A 17730-nucleotide genomic window follows, 5' to 3' on the forward strand; every position below is an offset into this window, starting at 1 on the left:
TGACTGCTCTTTCCCCTGTGACAAAACCCAGGTGTGTACCTGTGGTCTGTGTCACACAGCGCTATCACAGCCAGTTAAAAAAAACATCCCCTGCTTTGGTCAGTTGAATATGGTAAAAAATGAACAATGTCACATGGATTGACAGTTTTATCGCTGGATAAAATGAGTCACAGTTGTTCAGAGCAGTTAAAAGGAATACATTTGCTAATAGTGCGCACCACACTTATTTTGGGCAACAGCTTACAGAAAGTCAGAAAAGGAGTGTAAGAATGATTCATTCTGTAAATAATGACAATAAATCATATCATAATGTCATCATATATGTATGACAGATACGTATGAAAACCTACACTGTTACCTCTCACCCAATGTCCTCAATGATTTATTAAATACAGATCATTCCCATTACAGTGCAGCATGAAATCTTAAAATAAAGTGCCTGATGTAAGAGAGGGCAAGATCTTGTGAAGACTTACATCACAGCATAATCACATGTCCATTTGAACCAGCATGAATTATCAAGTGAGCATGGGAAAGCAAACGGCTGTGGCATCAATGGCGTAATGGCATATTCCAAAAGTACACATGAAAATGGAAAACAGGTTCACTTTTTATCTTCTAGTGTCTAGTATCATCTAGAATTTTTGTTATGTGACAACTGGATGGCAATGTACTGGATGTGTGTTTTTTCTTGGGGGGGGGGGGGGGGGGGGGGTTAATCAATCTTGCCTTAAATCCCTAAGAAAAGAAATACAGTGTGACTGACCATGTTAGTCTCTGGAAAGTGAATCTTTTGTTATATTTTACAATATTTTTTACAACTGGCCCATCTGGTCTGTATATTAATTAAAGAGAATATTTCTAAAGTCAGAAATATAAAGAAACGAAGAATAAAGAAGACAATAATTTGTATTGTTGTTATTCATGCCTAATTTAGTTTTTTGGATTTATTTATTTATTTATGCTGAATAAAACTGAACTGAAACGAAGCTAAAGGAATACTTGAGTGTGATGTCTAGATGGTACCAATTATTTACTAATATGAAACTAAATGTAATATTAAAAAGGTAATTTAATTTTGTTTGTAGTATAAAGAGTCATTCATGATTCAGAGCAAGGTAAGTGTATACATTATTTTATAGATACAGTAGAAATATGAACTGTAAAGCTAATTGAAAACAGGACGATATTATGGGCTAACACTAGAGGGGACTAAAGACTAACAAACACTTGGCATCTCTACAAAGGGACACACACATTCCTGGTCATACAGACAGATGACAGATGTGGTCCTGATTTTGCTTTGAACACCTCAAATATTCATGCAGGTCGATTTTAAATTCAGTCTGTAGTGTGGCGCTAATGCTACTACTGAGTTCTCTCCATTCCTCACTCTGTGTTTAAATCCAGTGTGAGAACTGAGGTAAAAGTGATTTCTCTCCCTCAGTTCATCATAACCCCTCTGACATTCAACATTTGAATCACAGATGGATTACTTGATGATTTATGCACAGCAAGTCTCTGAGTAAAATACATATAATTAGTAAGTCTCTAAGTAAAATACATATAATTATACTTTTTAAAAGCCTTTTACTTGTTCTGAACTAGTCACACTGATAGCACCAACAGTAGCTTACTGAACAATAGGAAGGCCTCTGATGTGTCCATATTTTATAAAACAGTCCTTAATTAGACAGAAAGTCATTAAAACTGTATGGATTTTTGGATTATTGTCTTATCAGGCTATTAAAGAGATAGCTGTGCTGCCTAGTAATTGAGCTGCCCCCCTGACACACAGGAGAAAGGTCCTAATGCTGTAGGACTTCCTGACCAACAGGGGCTCCACACTTTCATTATTTTCTCCTCGTCCTTTTCAAACTTCTTGTGTACTCCTCCACCACCCCAACCTTTTCTTGCAGAGGCATAAATCAAACGAGGAGATCAAAGACAGGAAGTACTGGGGATGTGTTAATTAAAGATGTTTGTTCTTGATACAGCTTCCTTCATTAATGAACAGTCGATTTGGTTCCCATAAAGATGTCTCACATACACGAGCAGGAAATTGGGGTTTGGAAAAAAAAATGGATGAGATGCCCTGATTGTGTGTTGGGTGTGTGATAGAAAGTTGGGGAGGGCTATCACGCAGTGTAAATGTTGATTATGCCAATGTGACACTATTTAAAAAACTCTTGCCAGACTGGAGCTGACAGTTTTAAACATCATTTAAATAGGAAACCACTAGCGTTACTACAACCAAATACAGTTACTCATTCCATGATATTCTGATATTCGGTTATTACTTACCATTGGATAATGGATTTCTGTGAGGAAACTGAGGCAATACAGTGTGTGACACAGACAACTCAGACATTTTAAGAGCTATATAAAGTAGTTTAAGGTAAATCCAAATAAGCATGAGTACAAAAGTTGCCATTAAACACACTTATGACAGTCTGGTGCTCAAATATTTGATTTCTATTCCATCTTTTTGTTTCCTACGGTCCATCTTTTTCCTGTGAATTTAAAGCTGTATTATTGTTTCTTTTTTTTATTTAATCAATTTGCACTAGTAGAACACATGGCAAACACAGCACTGAACATATAAAAAAAATAATAAAACAAAAAAATGTGAATTTCTTGTAAATGAAGTTCTTGAAAGTACAATTACAAAAAAAAAAACCCAAAAACTTATGAAGAGTGGCTTGTAAGGGGTGAAAACCTTTCTCTCTTAAAAGAACAGGTTTGCATGTCCTTTCAGCATAGTGGAGACTGAGAATAAGAATAAGAATAAAAATAAAAATAAGAGTAAGACTAGAGTGGGGATGTTTGCCCATCATGCACAACACCACTTCTGACAAAAACAAAGCATGTTCGTACAAACACCTCTTACCAACTGTCAAGCATGATGGTGGCGGGATGATGATGATTTGGGCTTGTTTTTCAGTAACAGTATAACAAAGTATCCTAGAGCCAGAAGTGAGGCTGTAATCCAACAGCTAAAGCTTTACCAATATTGTATTATGTAACAAAACAGCAATCCCAAGCAGCAACAAATGTATAGCTGAATGACTGAAAAACAGTCAAGATGCTGCAAAGACCCCATCAGTCCAGGCCTCAACCTGATACAAATACCTTAAAATGGTCCTGAAGAGAGCTGTGGATTAATGCCTGCAAACCTTAATGAAGTGAAACAACATTGTGAAGAAGACTGGGCCTAAATTCATATTCGTAAAAAAGATTATTTCAAGTTATTGCTGCTAAAGATGGTTTTACAAGTTACTGATTCATTAGGTGTGTGTAGTGTTTTTTTTTACAGAACTGTACACAATCCTGTGAAATCTGCAGGTGCAGACAAACAGAGCAGACATTTTTGCATCATTGCTTCTTGCACGTGAGCATAGCATTAACTTGCTCTACTAATATTTAATATATTCCCTGAAGTCTTATTGGACAAAGTTTAACAGAGTTGTAGTTTTCATTGTTATTTAGTCACTGGCAATGCAGTCCTGTCTTTTATTTTTGTTTTCCTGATGGGCACAAGATGTCATGGTCTGCAGTGGGTGGCTGGAATTTCCATAAGGCTCCTGAACCTACCTGGGATCTGCCCCTGGGCAGGGCCAACTCCTCCAGCTCCTGCACACCTGGAGCCTATTGCAGGCAATCAAGCCAGAGGGATTTAAGCCACACGTTGATGTTCATTCGCTGCCAGTTCGTCATCAACACATGTTGGTAACAGGCCTTATACTTCAAGTTCTTGCTGTGCTTTATCTTGTTAACCACTCTCTTGTGCTGCAGTTGCTGCATTCACCTTGGCTCACGCTCCACCTCCGGACTCAGGATACCAGGCAATCATTTTGAAAATCTCTCTGTGCCTCACCTGCCTGCCCTCCTGCCATCACACTCCATCTGAAGCCCTGGATCTCAAGTCAGCCTTTCCACGCCACTCAGCCCCCCCTTGGATTCTCTCACCCCCCTCTCAACACTCCATGTCCCCTACTGCAAGTAAGAATTGCTACCCTTACAACTTGCCACTTCAGAGCTGCCTCCACTACCTCCCTAACTCATTATCTTCTCTCTTCAGTGTGACTGTTCCCTGCTCAGCTCCACTCTGCATCTCAGGCCTCATTCCCTCGCCCTAGCCACGTTTCCCAGGCCCCGCCTTGTCAAACTCCACGTCTTATTGTTTTGTTTTTGCTACGTTTTTTTGCACTTACGCCTAATAAATTGTTACATCATCTGCTGTTTCTGCACCTGAGTCCTGTTCAGTACAGGCCGCTCGGCCCCGAGACACAAGATTCCTGGGTTGTCTAAGATAACACCGAATTCCTTGAAACACAAAGGTTTTACAGAAGGCTCTCTGTGATTACCTACATAACACTCTTGCACTTGATGAACATCTGTCAAGCCCACAAATAAAAACAGAACAGCACCATTTGCACCATCTCACAGCACCTAAGAGTATACCAACTCATTAACACTGGTTTGTCTTTCAACTCTTTGTTGTAGTGGTGTAACTTGTTTATATGTAAGGTTTAAGGAGTTGCAGCACTAGATTACTGCAAGGCATAGCAATAATCTATACAGCCTACTAGAGCTGACAGTGTATTAGCACTTCTCCCTGCTGGCCAGGGAAATGTGGAGGGATGCATCAATGCTTCCATGTGTCCTGCTGGGTGACAGCAGTGAAACTGATCCACTGGGCTGTTTGCAACCTTTAATTGCAATTACACCAAAGTGAAAACAATCAATACAGCCTCCCACTACCCCATCCACCCACCCCCACGCTCTCTCTCTCTCTCTATCTATCTCTTTCACTCTCTCTCTCTCAGTCTAGCTTCCACAGGAGCTCATTTTTCTTCTCATGTTTCCGTCCTCGTTCTTCTCAGTCTGCTCATTTCTATAGATCTGGCAAAAAAATGTGCCTCATAGGCGGTGGAGTAATGCGGTTTATGGGGGCAGGGACAAAGTGGTGCAGCAGTAATGCTGCTTAAGAAAGATGATCTGCTGTGGTTACGAGTACTTGATTGATCCTTTGGAGTATTGTTCATCTATCTCTGTCCTACAGCGGCTGCTGCTACTTTAACCTTTAGCTTCCTGTTCCCTCTTCCGTCTGCTTTGGCCTCAGGTGCTGCCAGAGCGCCAGGTCCCAGGCCTTGGTTGAAGCAGTGATAGGGTCTACTGGAGTGGAAAAGGAGGCTGCTGTTCCAAGCTTCCTTCACAGAGTTATAGAGGGGAAAGGAGATTAAAAACTGACCTACCATATTCCTTCACACTGTGTGTTCTAACAATAGGGTCATTACACAGCCTTCAAAAGCTGAAACCAAAAAACATTAACTGAAGAATAAAGGTTCAACAATATCAAAATTAGAAGACACAGAGGATATCTCACAAAGAAATTACCAAACGCAGTTAGCATTAGCACACAAACTGATTAGCATATTTAAAAAGTGATGCAGTAAGTAAAAAAACATTTATGGTTATTTATAGCCGTCAACTGTTTTTTTTTATTATTATTTTTAACAAGGAAATCTAATTATAATAACAAACAGTGAACAGGGCTTGTAAAGCTCTTTTGTAATGCATAGTTTTATTGCACTGCATGTTTATACCTGACACTGCTTGACGATATAATTACTCCCAGAGGGAAAGGAATGGAAAAATATGTCAATTAGTGCATTTTCTAGAGTGTCAGCTAGCTTGAATAAGTGTGCTGTGATAAGAGTAACTTTTGTTCATTTCCAGACTAACGTGTCACTACACAAATTGTCAAATTCTTTTGTGTCATTACCATTTTCTTTTGTTCTGTTTTTTGCTTTTAACAATACAAAGGAAAAAGAAAAAAAAAACAATTACAAAGAAACAAACAGTCTCTAATTTGTATAATAGTTTTGCTTTAAATAGAGAGACGGAATACCAATAAAAAAAATCCACGGAAAAAGCCACATTACAAAGGTTATAAATTGATTGATCCCATATAATTCTGGCTCCCACAGCTTGGCTGTGTGCCCATGTGTGCCCACAGATTATAATAAGTCAATTACAGATACTCTTGATCTCAACTTGTAATGCATACAAAGCACGCTTGTCCATAGAATTCTTCCACTCTAACATCTCCACCATTATGGGTAAAAGCTGTCAAAGGACATCAGGGACCTGTAGACCTATAGACCTGCACAAGGCTGGAATGGGGTGTAAGACCACAAGCATAAGCAAGAAGCTTGGTGAGAAGGTGACAACTGTTGCAATTATTTGGAAATAGATAAAAATGACCATCAGTCTAGAGCACCATGCAAAGCTTGCCTCAGGGGGTGTGGATAAAGGTAGTTGGGACCACAGTTACCAACAATACTATTGGTAATGCACTACACCACAGGTGTCGAACTCCAGGCCTCGAGGGCCGGTGTCCTGCAGGTTTTAGATGTGTCCTTGATCCAACACAGCTGATGTAAATGGCTAAATTACCTCCTCAACATGTTTTGAAATTCTCCAGAGGCCTGATAATGAACTTTGTTTGTTTCAGGTGTGCTGACCCAGGGTTAGATCTAAAACCTGCAGGACACCGGCTCTCGAGGCCTGGAGTTCAACACCCCTGCACTACACCATAATAGATCGAAATGCTGCAGTGCCTGTAAGGTCTCCCTGATCAAGAAGCCAAATATACAGGCCTATATTATGTTTTCCAGGGAGGAGCCAATTCATTGGGTAAAATATTGGATGAGCATCTCCTTCCCTCCCTAGGACAGTAAGGATGGATCATGAATGGATCTTCCGGCATGACAGTGACCCAAACCATAAAATCAAGGTAACAAAGGAATGGCTATAGAAGAAGCACATTAGAGTAACTGAATGCCTAGCAAGTCTCCAGATCTCAATCTGATAGAAAATCCGTCCAGAGATTAGTGCAAACCTGTTGACCAACTACAAGAAACCTCTTACAGCTGTGCCTGCCAACACGTGTTTCCACAACAAGTACTCGTCTTTTGCTGGATGCTCAAATACCTTTTTCACTTAATGACATGCAAATCAGTTTACGTTTATGTAATGTGATTTTTGCTTTTTGTTTTGTTTTTCTTATCGATTGTTCAGTCGAACAGTAGTTTCTGTCCATGACAATGAAACTACTGTACAAATTAGAGATTGTTTGTTTCTTTGTAAGTGAGCAGACTTATAAATTCAGCAGGGGATCAAATAATTATTTCCCCCACTGTGATAAACCATCAGTGGTAACACAAATCAGATATGTTACAACAGGGAATAAAAGTGCCGAAATTGGGTTGTTTGATGTCTGAGGATGATGCTAGTTGAACAACACGGCTCTGACATTAAGCAAACCTCAGATTTCCAAATCTATTGTGTATTCTGTCAATCACTTTTTACCACTGACAATTAGAAGTACAGAGAGACAGAATGCAATCTCGAGGCTTCATTGGTCTGTGCAATATTACTTTCATGCATGACTACTGGCTACATTATGAGAGGAGGCTGGAGAGGAGAAAATTAACTTGGACCTTAGCAATTTCGTCAAAGGAAATGAAGTTTGGATGGCGAGTGCATTAATGATAACACTGTGTTCGAGTTACAGAACGTACAAAATCCAAGGCAAAAAAACTCTGAATTGTAATATGACATAAAGCTTCCTGGTACCATAAAGAAGAAAATAACAAGATAGGATTTGACAGAGAGGATATTTTATGTAATGCTACAAACCCATGCCCTAGCCCATGGTAAATAGTGCATATTCACTAATACAGCGCATACATGAGTTGGCTTTCCTTGACTGGCACACTCACACACTGTGCTTGATATTACTGAAAACAGACACTGATCCATTCATAGAGGTAGCTCCTCTTTCAGGCTTTCATTTTGCCCTGTAGGGATAACATTATGGGTTAAAATTAATTGAGGCCAATGTGGCCATCCAACTGCTTGGTGACTCATAAAAAGAACTCTTCACATATCTATAAAAACAGTATTCACTGTCTCTCAGAGCCGAGTTTAACAAAACAGCAGGTTATAATTTAAATACAGAACCTGAAAAGTCTGCCATTAAATGTTTAATCATCAATTGGAACTTATTAAGAATAGTCTAAACACCACTAGAAGTATGCTTTGTGGTCAGCAATAAAAAGCAATTGCTGGCAATTTAATTTTCAATTATTGCTTCAATAAAACACATTCTTTTTATGTCATATCATAGGCTAGCTGCCAATTTTTTAAACCCATATCTTGTGCATGCAGTAATACAATATTTTCATTTCTTCAGTTCCACTGCAGCAGAATACTGCACAGAGGACCACCAATGAAATAGGAGACATAGCCAGAAAGGTGTGTGGGGTGTTGGATGAGGCCTGGATGTGAATATTTAATTAGCTGTTAATGAAAAGAAGTCATTAGGCTTAATTCCTCCTTAAGGCTAATTTAAACGTTCTTTTGCACTTCTCATGAGAGCAGAAGTCAGTGTGCAAGGCAACAGGGAGGAGTTCCTATGCTGTCCCATAATGAGGCTTCAGCTGTGGACAATAGCCAATCACTCAAAATTGTGTAGCAGTAATGAGCGCACAAGTCATCACCAAATACACAATTAGCAGCAATTGTGAGCAGCTTGATTTGCTCATGAGAAATATAAAAAAAGAACCATTTGCTTACCTTTGAAAATATGTAAAATGTAAATGTAGCCACGTTGTTCCAGATGCCGGTGCAGAAAGAAGATGTGTCTGGGAGCTAAAGTACTTGTAACAGCTCATTAACTGGAACATTTCACTGGTTTTGCCTGGTTCCATACAAGTGCAAAATAAGTCTAAAGGTCTTGCATTACCATCTTTCCAAATATCTTATGACACTCATGGTAGCTCGAGCCTGAGGCTGTGAATCTGCAAAGTTTGTGGATAATAATTCGAAAACTTTTCTTCCAGGGGCAGAGAATCAATCTTGCAGCAGAGAGAGTTGATGCTGTATTAGACTGGAGACACAGATGAATAACCCATGTTCAGATGCAATCAACTACACTAAGAGGGGCAGAAATAGAAAGTGGCAAAATGACACTACCTACTCATCCACAAAAGACCTTCCAATATGTCTTTTAACCGAGCCAACAAGACACTGCTATCAGCGTGGCTTGAAAGGTTAAGCCTCTAAGTAATGCCTCTAAATAGATATCACTGAATAAGTGCATGTCAAACTTGAAAATCAAATTAGAATGACTGTTTTCCATCTTTATGCCAATTCCTTATCACACTGTACTTCTGTTGGTTTAACTATGGCTTTCATTCATAAAGACACACTGCAAGATATTCCCTTGAGACCCTGAGTTGTCAGTTACTGGCATATAAATAGATTCATGATGAGATGCAATGTTTCTAGTGAGAATGTCTCAATTACGATTTGCTCTTCAAAACCATAGCTGGAGTATAAAAGGAGGTTACAGGCCATGTGGAGAAGCATAACCTTCGTAAAGTGGGTATGGCGTATCTTGAAGGAGAAAGTATCTTTGTGAACTGCGTCACTTGACACACCTGGGGATTTTGAGGCTTTCTAGAGATGAATTATCCTGTTGTCAATAAAAGTGTCCTTGACTGATAATGATCATTGCCCATCGGCCCACATTTGTCTGGGCTGAAACCTGCAGATATTCATTATTAGATCTAATGACCATCTGTCTGTTAAGTCCTTGTCTGTCACAGTCTGGTGATGTCATTCTCTGGACCAGCGCCATGAGAAGACAACAGTTGCTTGGAAGCCATTTTGGTGTGGATGGGAAAGTGACTCAAATCATCAGGGTCAAGAGCCTCTTGCTCCCTCTGTGTCCTGTTTGCCCAATGATAACTAAAAAGACTTGTCAATGGGACTCCAGTGTGTATTCATGTTCAATGCCAGCTCCCTCTGAGTTGGTTGGCACAACACATAGCCTTGGCCAAAGTAAAAGCCAATCTACATGGAGTGAGCTGAAAGGAGAGGAGGACACAAGAGAGAGGAGAGAAGAGACTGGGTAATCTTCCCCTGTGTGTAAGCTACTCTCGCCACTAGTGTAATCTAAATGAAATATTAAAAGAGACTCAGCCTCACAAAGTGTTATGGAAACAAACCTCTTGTTTCCCATGTGCTAACATGAACTACTTCGATGTGGAAGTGCTCTACAATAGTCTGCATGCAGTATAGCTGTAGAAATATGTAATTGGGGCTAAAACCACTGGCATTATTGCATAGTTAAATGTAAAGAAAAGAAAGTTATGCTCTACGGTGTGCTGCTCTTATGGGTTTTCACGCATACGCTATTTAAATTGGCCGTTCACGCAGCTACTGTGCTTTTGCTTGTAATTTTACTTAGCACTGCAAATGCAGTGTGATTACTATTAAGCAGATTGACAAATCTAAACATGAAGCGATATTTTGGTCTTTAATTTAAATAAATTCTTAGCAGAAAACACAGGCTCTGAATGACTACTCAATGATCTTGTACTATCATGGAAATGCATAAAGACAGCATGCTGCTTTGGGGATATTTTAACAAATAAAACTGTTAATTACAGGAAAAATAACTGGGCTTAGTGGACATTTTTCAGACTTCATGGGGTAAAATGACATGTGAAATAGGAAAACCAGTCTTACAACACCTAAAATGACTTCAGGAAATTGGAGCATGACTCATATGAATTTTCCATGATACCAGGCGGCAATGAAACATTCGCTTAAATGACAACTTCTGCTGATAACAGCAGTTGACACGTTGAGAAAACTGAGGGGGAAAGATACTATGACAAGAAGATGGAGATATGTAAAATATGAGAAAAGGACAGCAAAGAATGGTTAAGGTTAATTCATATTTTGCATGCCAGATTTTTAACTTGTTAGTGTGAGCAAGAATGGCTTTCTTACGACTTAATGACATAAACCTATAGGCTACAGTTCCAGACACTAACACAAATCCCTATCCTAGGACATACATATCATCTTCATTTTACAAACATAAACAGGTAGAAATTGAGGCTATAAGTCTGACTGCTCATCACAGCTTTTGTTACTTGTTGAAAATCAGGGTCTGGCTGCACTGGCGTCAGCAAATAATCAACTTTAACATCCCTCTGGGTTTTTGGCCAGCTTTATGCTAGCATGCTGTCTGTATAGATGCTTGCAAAGAGCCAAAGTTCTGTTTAATGCGGCTGTTTCTGTCCCGGATGCAGTTTCCACTTCATCATCACTTTGTGTAATAAAACTTAAAGAAATGTCCATACCAGAACTCCTCAAAAATGTATCAAAGTACCGCTCCACCATTTCCATCCTCCCACACATAAATTGAAACCAGCTGTTTGCAGGAAGAAAAAAAAACATGTTTGTTTGATGATTTTTTTTTTCTTTCTATCCATTTGGGGCCCAAAACATTTGCAACACAAGTGACGACTGACGACGTAACTGTAATGAAATTATTACATTACATTAATATGTTACATTATGAAATGTAGAAATGTAGTCTGTTACTTTGTAACACATTGCACCCAACACTGGTGATGGCCAAAATAACACTCACTCATGATTGGGTTCCTGTCATAAGTTAAAGTTATCTCACTTATTTGTAGATGTACCATGACTATCAATCCATCCTTTTTTCATCTAAGAACTGACTAATCAGGGTACTGACGTCAACCTTTTTAAATCAGCATGAAAAATATAAATAAATAAAACTTTGAACAACAAAAAAGGAATGTTTTATGAGACATAAAGAGGAGCTGATAGCAAGCACAAATAGCTTGCTGTCATTAAGACATTTTGCTCCCTCCTGTTATCAGCACATTAGTGATTTTCTGCTAAATGAAAAGAAACAAAACACCTTTTCCCCAAAGCTCATGTTCAAACTGATTTGTTTTTTTACTATTTATATTCCAGGGCAATTGCATTTATTTTTTCAAAGATTTTCATTGACAAACGCATTTCATGTCTATTGTGCCCACGAAATACTATTTCGAGGGCACAAAATAGGTATAACGTGCACAAATAATTTGTGGGCACAAAACACTTGACCGATAACCGCGATCCTTCCCAGGCCCTTGCAGTTGGTTGACAATAAAATCTATCCCGGCGTCCAGGTCGTACTTGCGTCTGTAAAGTAACTGGGCTCTCAATATCCTGTTTAAATGTCTCTCCGTAATATTGGTTCCTTGCATTGCCAGGCTTTTCAAAATGCATTTGTAGCTCATTCCCAGCCTAAAATAAAACTCAATCATACTGTCTCTGTACATGGTGTATAGGTTTAGCCTACTCTTGTGCCTATGGTTCTACGCAACTGTCCAGGAATTGTATCAATATGATGTGCGCACGTTTCTATTTCGTGCCCACAAATTAGCATTTCGTGGGCATGTTATACATTATACTATTTCGAGGGCATGAAGTAGTATTTTGTGGCCACAATTTATTCATTTTTTGGACCATATCACCAGAGGGGCTCCGTACATTCCAGCACATAAAATAAAATATTTTTTTGTGTTTACACTCAGTCTTTCAAATAGATGCAAGTAAAACACAGCAGAAAATAAATAAAGTCAAAGACTAGAGGTCCTGTTGCTCTATTTTCACCTGTATAGCAGGAGTGGGGTAGGCGGAGGTTTGCCCTGGTGCAGGTGTGCCGCAGCGGTCAGTTGAAGAATCTGCGAGTTTCTCTGTGAATTTCCCATTACATGGTAGCGCACTCGGTGCTTGCTTGGAAGTTTAGGGGGTTTTTTTCGCTGTAAAAAAAAATGTTTTTGTCACTTTTTATGCAATCAAACTCAAAGTAAGGTCAGTACTTTCACGCTTTACACGCTGCACGCTCATACTCTCTCCCGCACTCGATATATTATCCATTGTTGATCTGCACACAGCTGTTGTCACAAATGTCGCACTCGCTTACGTCACTGTCATGAGACATTCTCGCAAAAAAAAATCACGGTTTTAGTAACGCAGTAACGCAGCGTTCCTACGGGAAAGTAACGGTAATCTAATTACCGTTTTTGCAATAGTAATCCCTTACTTTACTCGTTACCTGAAAAAAGTAATCAGATTACGCGTTACTGCCCTTCTCTGATCCCAAGTATATTTAACAACAAAGGTCTGCAATACTATTAATAGTATACCAATAACAGGATCACTGATACATAACTGACGCATATTTTTTTAAGTTGTGATGGACCCAGTTGAAAAAAGCAGGAGTCGTCACAGGGATTATTAGAAAAATAGGGTTTCCATTTATTTATCCCAAAAAAATTATTTAAAAAAGTAATAAATGTTGAGCTCATAAAAGAAGTCAAACTCATCTCAACTCAGGCAAAGACTGCAAACTTAACAAACCAAATGACTGCCCAAATAAACATAACTGACCTAAACATGAAATGACACACAAGGGTATATATAATGGCTGATCAGACCATGGTGACACTAGTGATGGGATTTCCGGCTCTTTTTAGAGATCCGGCTCTTTCGGTTTGGCTCACTAAAAAGAGCCGGCTCTTCCGGCTCCGAACCGGCTCTTCAGGTTGTTTTGTTGCTTTAATTAATTTATTATTAACAATAATATTAAATTATGCACAAAAGGAATTACTAACGTAAAAAAAGTGGCCTAGCATTCTGGAGCACTTCTGTTGACCTTTGTACGTGTTTTGAGTTTTTACGTGCTTCGGAGTTTGTACGTGTTTTTACATGTTTTGGAGTTTTTACGTGTTTTGGAGTTTGTACGTGTTTTGGAGTTTGTACGTGCTTCAGGGTTTGTACGTGCTTCAGAGTTCGTACGTGATTTGAAGTTTGTATGTGCTTTGTCTGTAGGGGCCACCGTAAATATACTTTTATTTATTTACTCCACATAAAATGTAATAAATAAATCATATAATACAAAAATCAACTATTCACATTTCAACTTTTAACTATTTAAATTTTTAGCTTTTTCCTTTTACAAATTTAAAGTGAAACAACACAAAACACTGCAAACCACAACACAATTAAATATAAATTAAAATATGAAAACAAAAATAACATGCATATTCTCTGTCATATGGGCCCGCATGAATAAACTTTCTGAATCCTTTATCATCTGCAACTGAAAATAGTTGTGGATGATTACTATACCTTTCTAATGTGACGTTGTTGTCCCTGGCTTTCTTTCTCTCCCTCCGGCTCTGTTCCTGTGCTACTGAGTGTAACTACCGCCCCTCCCCCTTCTGCCCAGCGTAAAGCACAAGGCTCGCGTGCTGAGTGAAGCAGAAAAAAAGTGCGAGAGAGAGAGGCTGAGAGAAAGAAAAGAAAAAAAAAACCCACGTGACGGCTCGCGATAAGGAGCCGGCTCCGTCGTTCACGTCAAAGAGCTGGCTCTAAGCCACTTTGTTCGGGAACGACCCATCACTAGGTGACACACAAGGGGTAACTAAGCAAAACACAATTGTACACAAGAAACAATGCAGTATAGTCTGGTTTGTTAATAAACTAAACACCAAAGAAGAAAATCAAAAACCACTAAACCCTAAACTCAACATTTAACTAAGTACAAATACTTTGTTTTAAATTAAAGAAAACACACATTCTCCCCTTCAGCAAGAAGTGGTGGTGCAGTCCAATTATCCCGCTTTGCATTTAGTGGTTTCAAACCCTGGCTGCCATCTTTTGTCCAGCAACTCCCAGGGATAATGGCAGGTAAGAAATAAAAGACAAAGGTTAGTAATGAAGTGGTATGAATGCAAGTGTGCGCTTATAAATAGAACAAATGTATCCAAACCAATCAATAAAGTTATTGGAAACTAAAGTGTGTTATTGTGTTCAAACAAAGGAATGAAAATACAAGAGTTACCGACTTTGTCAAGTCGGTAATACAGTTCTAGACTTTGTGATGGCCAAACCCGCCATGGGTTTGGCCATCACAAAGTCTAGAACTGTATTTAAAAACTGCACAATCAGTCTGTGTATGAAGGAAAATGTAATGTTATATATGAATGTCTGTGGCAGGGATCAATTCATGTTTTAAACCTTGTCTATTCTGCTTTTATGCATACAAACAATGCACTTTAGAAATGATAAAAAGTCAGACATAATGCATAATCTTTAAGGATGACAAAACATACAAGTGTACAAAGACACTGTGGCATAAAGATAGCTGTTCTAGATTATTCACGAGAAGCCGTTGTAAAAGACTTATACATCTGCCTATAAACCTAACGTTTCTTTTCATTTTCCAAGCTTCAAAGATTTCTCTTATAAAATATATGTCCACTTTCACAGAGCCGCTGATGAAAATATATTCATAAGCAGTTATTGATATCTTGAAAGTCTAAGCAGAACTGAACCAGACAAGGCCCACTGAAAAATTACTTAGACAGGAAGGGCTATCTATCCAGGTTTGTAGAGAAATTTGCCATTTTCTTCAGAGCAATGTAAATGGATAGGAGTATCCTCTCACTGAGCTTCTTTAGCATTACCCAATAGAAAAGCATAATAAAAACTAAATTTAGGCAAGTATACATCCCATCACCTGCTATCAAAATACACCTCAGGAATTTAATATCTGCGGTAATATAAAACCCATGTATGTCACTTTGGCACAGTGTCTACCCAGAATACGCATCACTTCACTGGAACAGAGCAGGGATCATCTTTCCAGCAATGATGATCAATATAAGGCGCAGGGTTTATAGATGACTGCCACATTGTCACAGTCAATACTATGGCAAATGGCAATCATGGACGCATTATGAACAATTTCATGGGTGAGCTCCCCTTCCTTCTTAGAAATACAGTTTCTATGACAGATTTGGTGCTAGCACTCTGGCGACACATCTGCTTTATTAGCTGTGTTTGGCTCACTTGCTCAATCGGACGTATTTGGACGTTCCACCCAATCAGCTAAACAGAATTGGTGAAGCAGTTGAGAAAATATATTAGTTAGGTGATTTCTATGAGCTTATGCACAACTGCGTGAGCATGCGTATGCTGTACAAGCATGCATCAGTCATCTGTACGTGTAGCTCAATATGCTGAGACTCTGTATATGTGTGCATTTTTTTTCTTTTTGTGCCTATATGTACTTGAGTGTTTGTTTACTTACTTTTAGCAACCTCTGCCCCCTCTGGTTGGTAGCTGTCGGGTCAGATAAAGAAGGGCATAGCCATATCTCTGTTTGATGAGTAAAATACACTCTTTTTATTTTGGTTTCCGCCCCTTTGGAGAATATATATGCCACAACACTGACTCAATGTTTACTGTTTTGAATTTGCAGCCAGAGAGAACTGACACTTTGTTGATGAGCTGCTAGATACATCGGAAAAAAATGCTTACAACCTGGAAATTTCAAAGTGAATACGCTCAAAAGCCATGTTTCAGAGGCTTCCACTACCAGCACTGAATACAAATTAATGGGGAAAAAATGAAAGAAAGAAAGAAAACGCATACAGATTTTTAAGTTGAATACACCAAAACATCAGGAAAATGGCTTTCTGAAACCCTGAACTCAAAGACAGCACAGAGGCACTAATCATGGGAGCACAAGAACAAGCCCTGACCACAAGATCCATAGAGGCTGGGGTCTATTACACCAGCAAGACTCCAGGTGCAGGCTGTGTAAAGATGCCCCTGAGACATTGCAGCACATAACGGCAATACCCTCTGGGGTGGTGGAGAATGGCCGAGCTAAGATCCCATGGGACTTCCAGATACAGACGGACAAAATGGTGGTGGCTTACCAACCGGACAGAGTGGTGGTAGACAAACAGAAGAAGACGGCCGTAGTGATAGATGTAGCGATACTGAATGGCAGCAACATCAGGAAGAAGGAACACAAGAAGCTTGACAAGTACCAAGGGCTCAGAGAAGAGTTTGAGAAGATATGGAGGGTGAAGGTAACAGTGGTCCCAGTGGTAATCGAAGCACTAGGTGCAGCGACTCCCAAGCTAGTTGAGTGGCTCCAGCAGATTCCAGGAACAACATCTGAGATCTCTGTCCAGAAGAGCGCGGTGCTAGGAAAAGCTACGATACTGCGCAGGACCCTAAAGCTCCCAGGCCTCTGTTAGAGGACCCAAGCTTGAAGGATAGACCACCCGCAGGGGCGAGAGGGAATTTATATATATATATAAATATATATATATATTAGGGGTGCAACGATACTCATATCGATATTGAACTGTTCGATACAGGACTTTCGGTTCGGTACGCATATGTATCAAACAATACAACATTTTTTATTTATTTTATCAATTTTTCTTCTGATGATACTGTCTGTGTTGAGCGCTCAGTGGATCTACGTTCGCCTACTACTCCGCCTAGGCTGCACTGTCGAGCGCAGATCCACTGAGCGCAGAGCAAGCTAGCAAGACAGAAGCTAAGCTCGTTGCAACATGGCAACTGCCTCAACGCTACCCGAAATTGAACCTCCCCCACCCTTGTTCAGATCTGGCGTTTGGAACTATGCGTTAGCGCAGTTAGCTTGTTAACGTGTTGACGCCGTCCAGCCCCAAGCACGGGGCGATCGGCGGTAACTTGATAACAGAGATTTGCCGCGTTATGGCGTTAATGTCATTTTAATGAGATTAATGCTGACAGCACTAGTGGGAACACAACGAATATGACTGCACATTTACTCCGACATCATCCTAGTGCAAAGACAAGTGGAAGCAGACAAAAACAACAAGCACGCATGCTACAAACTTTACCTGAGTCATTTAGACAGCCGTTAGCACATGATTCTCCTTATGGGCACCTGATATGTTTAATATGCTGCTGAGAATATAG

Source organism: Neolamprologus multifasciatus, chromosome 5 (genome assembly GCF_963576455.1).
Source record: "Neolamprologus multifasciatus chromosome 5, fNeoMul1.2, whole genome shotgun sequence".
Classification (NCBI taxonomy): Eukaryota; Metazoa; Chordata; class Actinopteri; order Cichliformes; family Cichlidae; genus Neolamprologus; species Neolamprologus multifasciatus.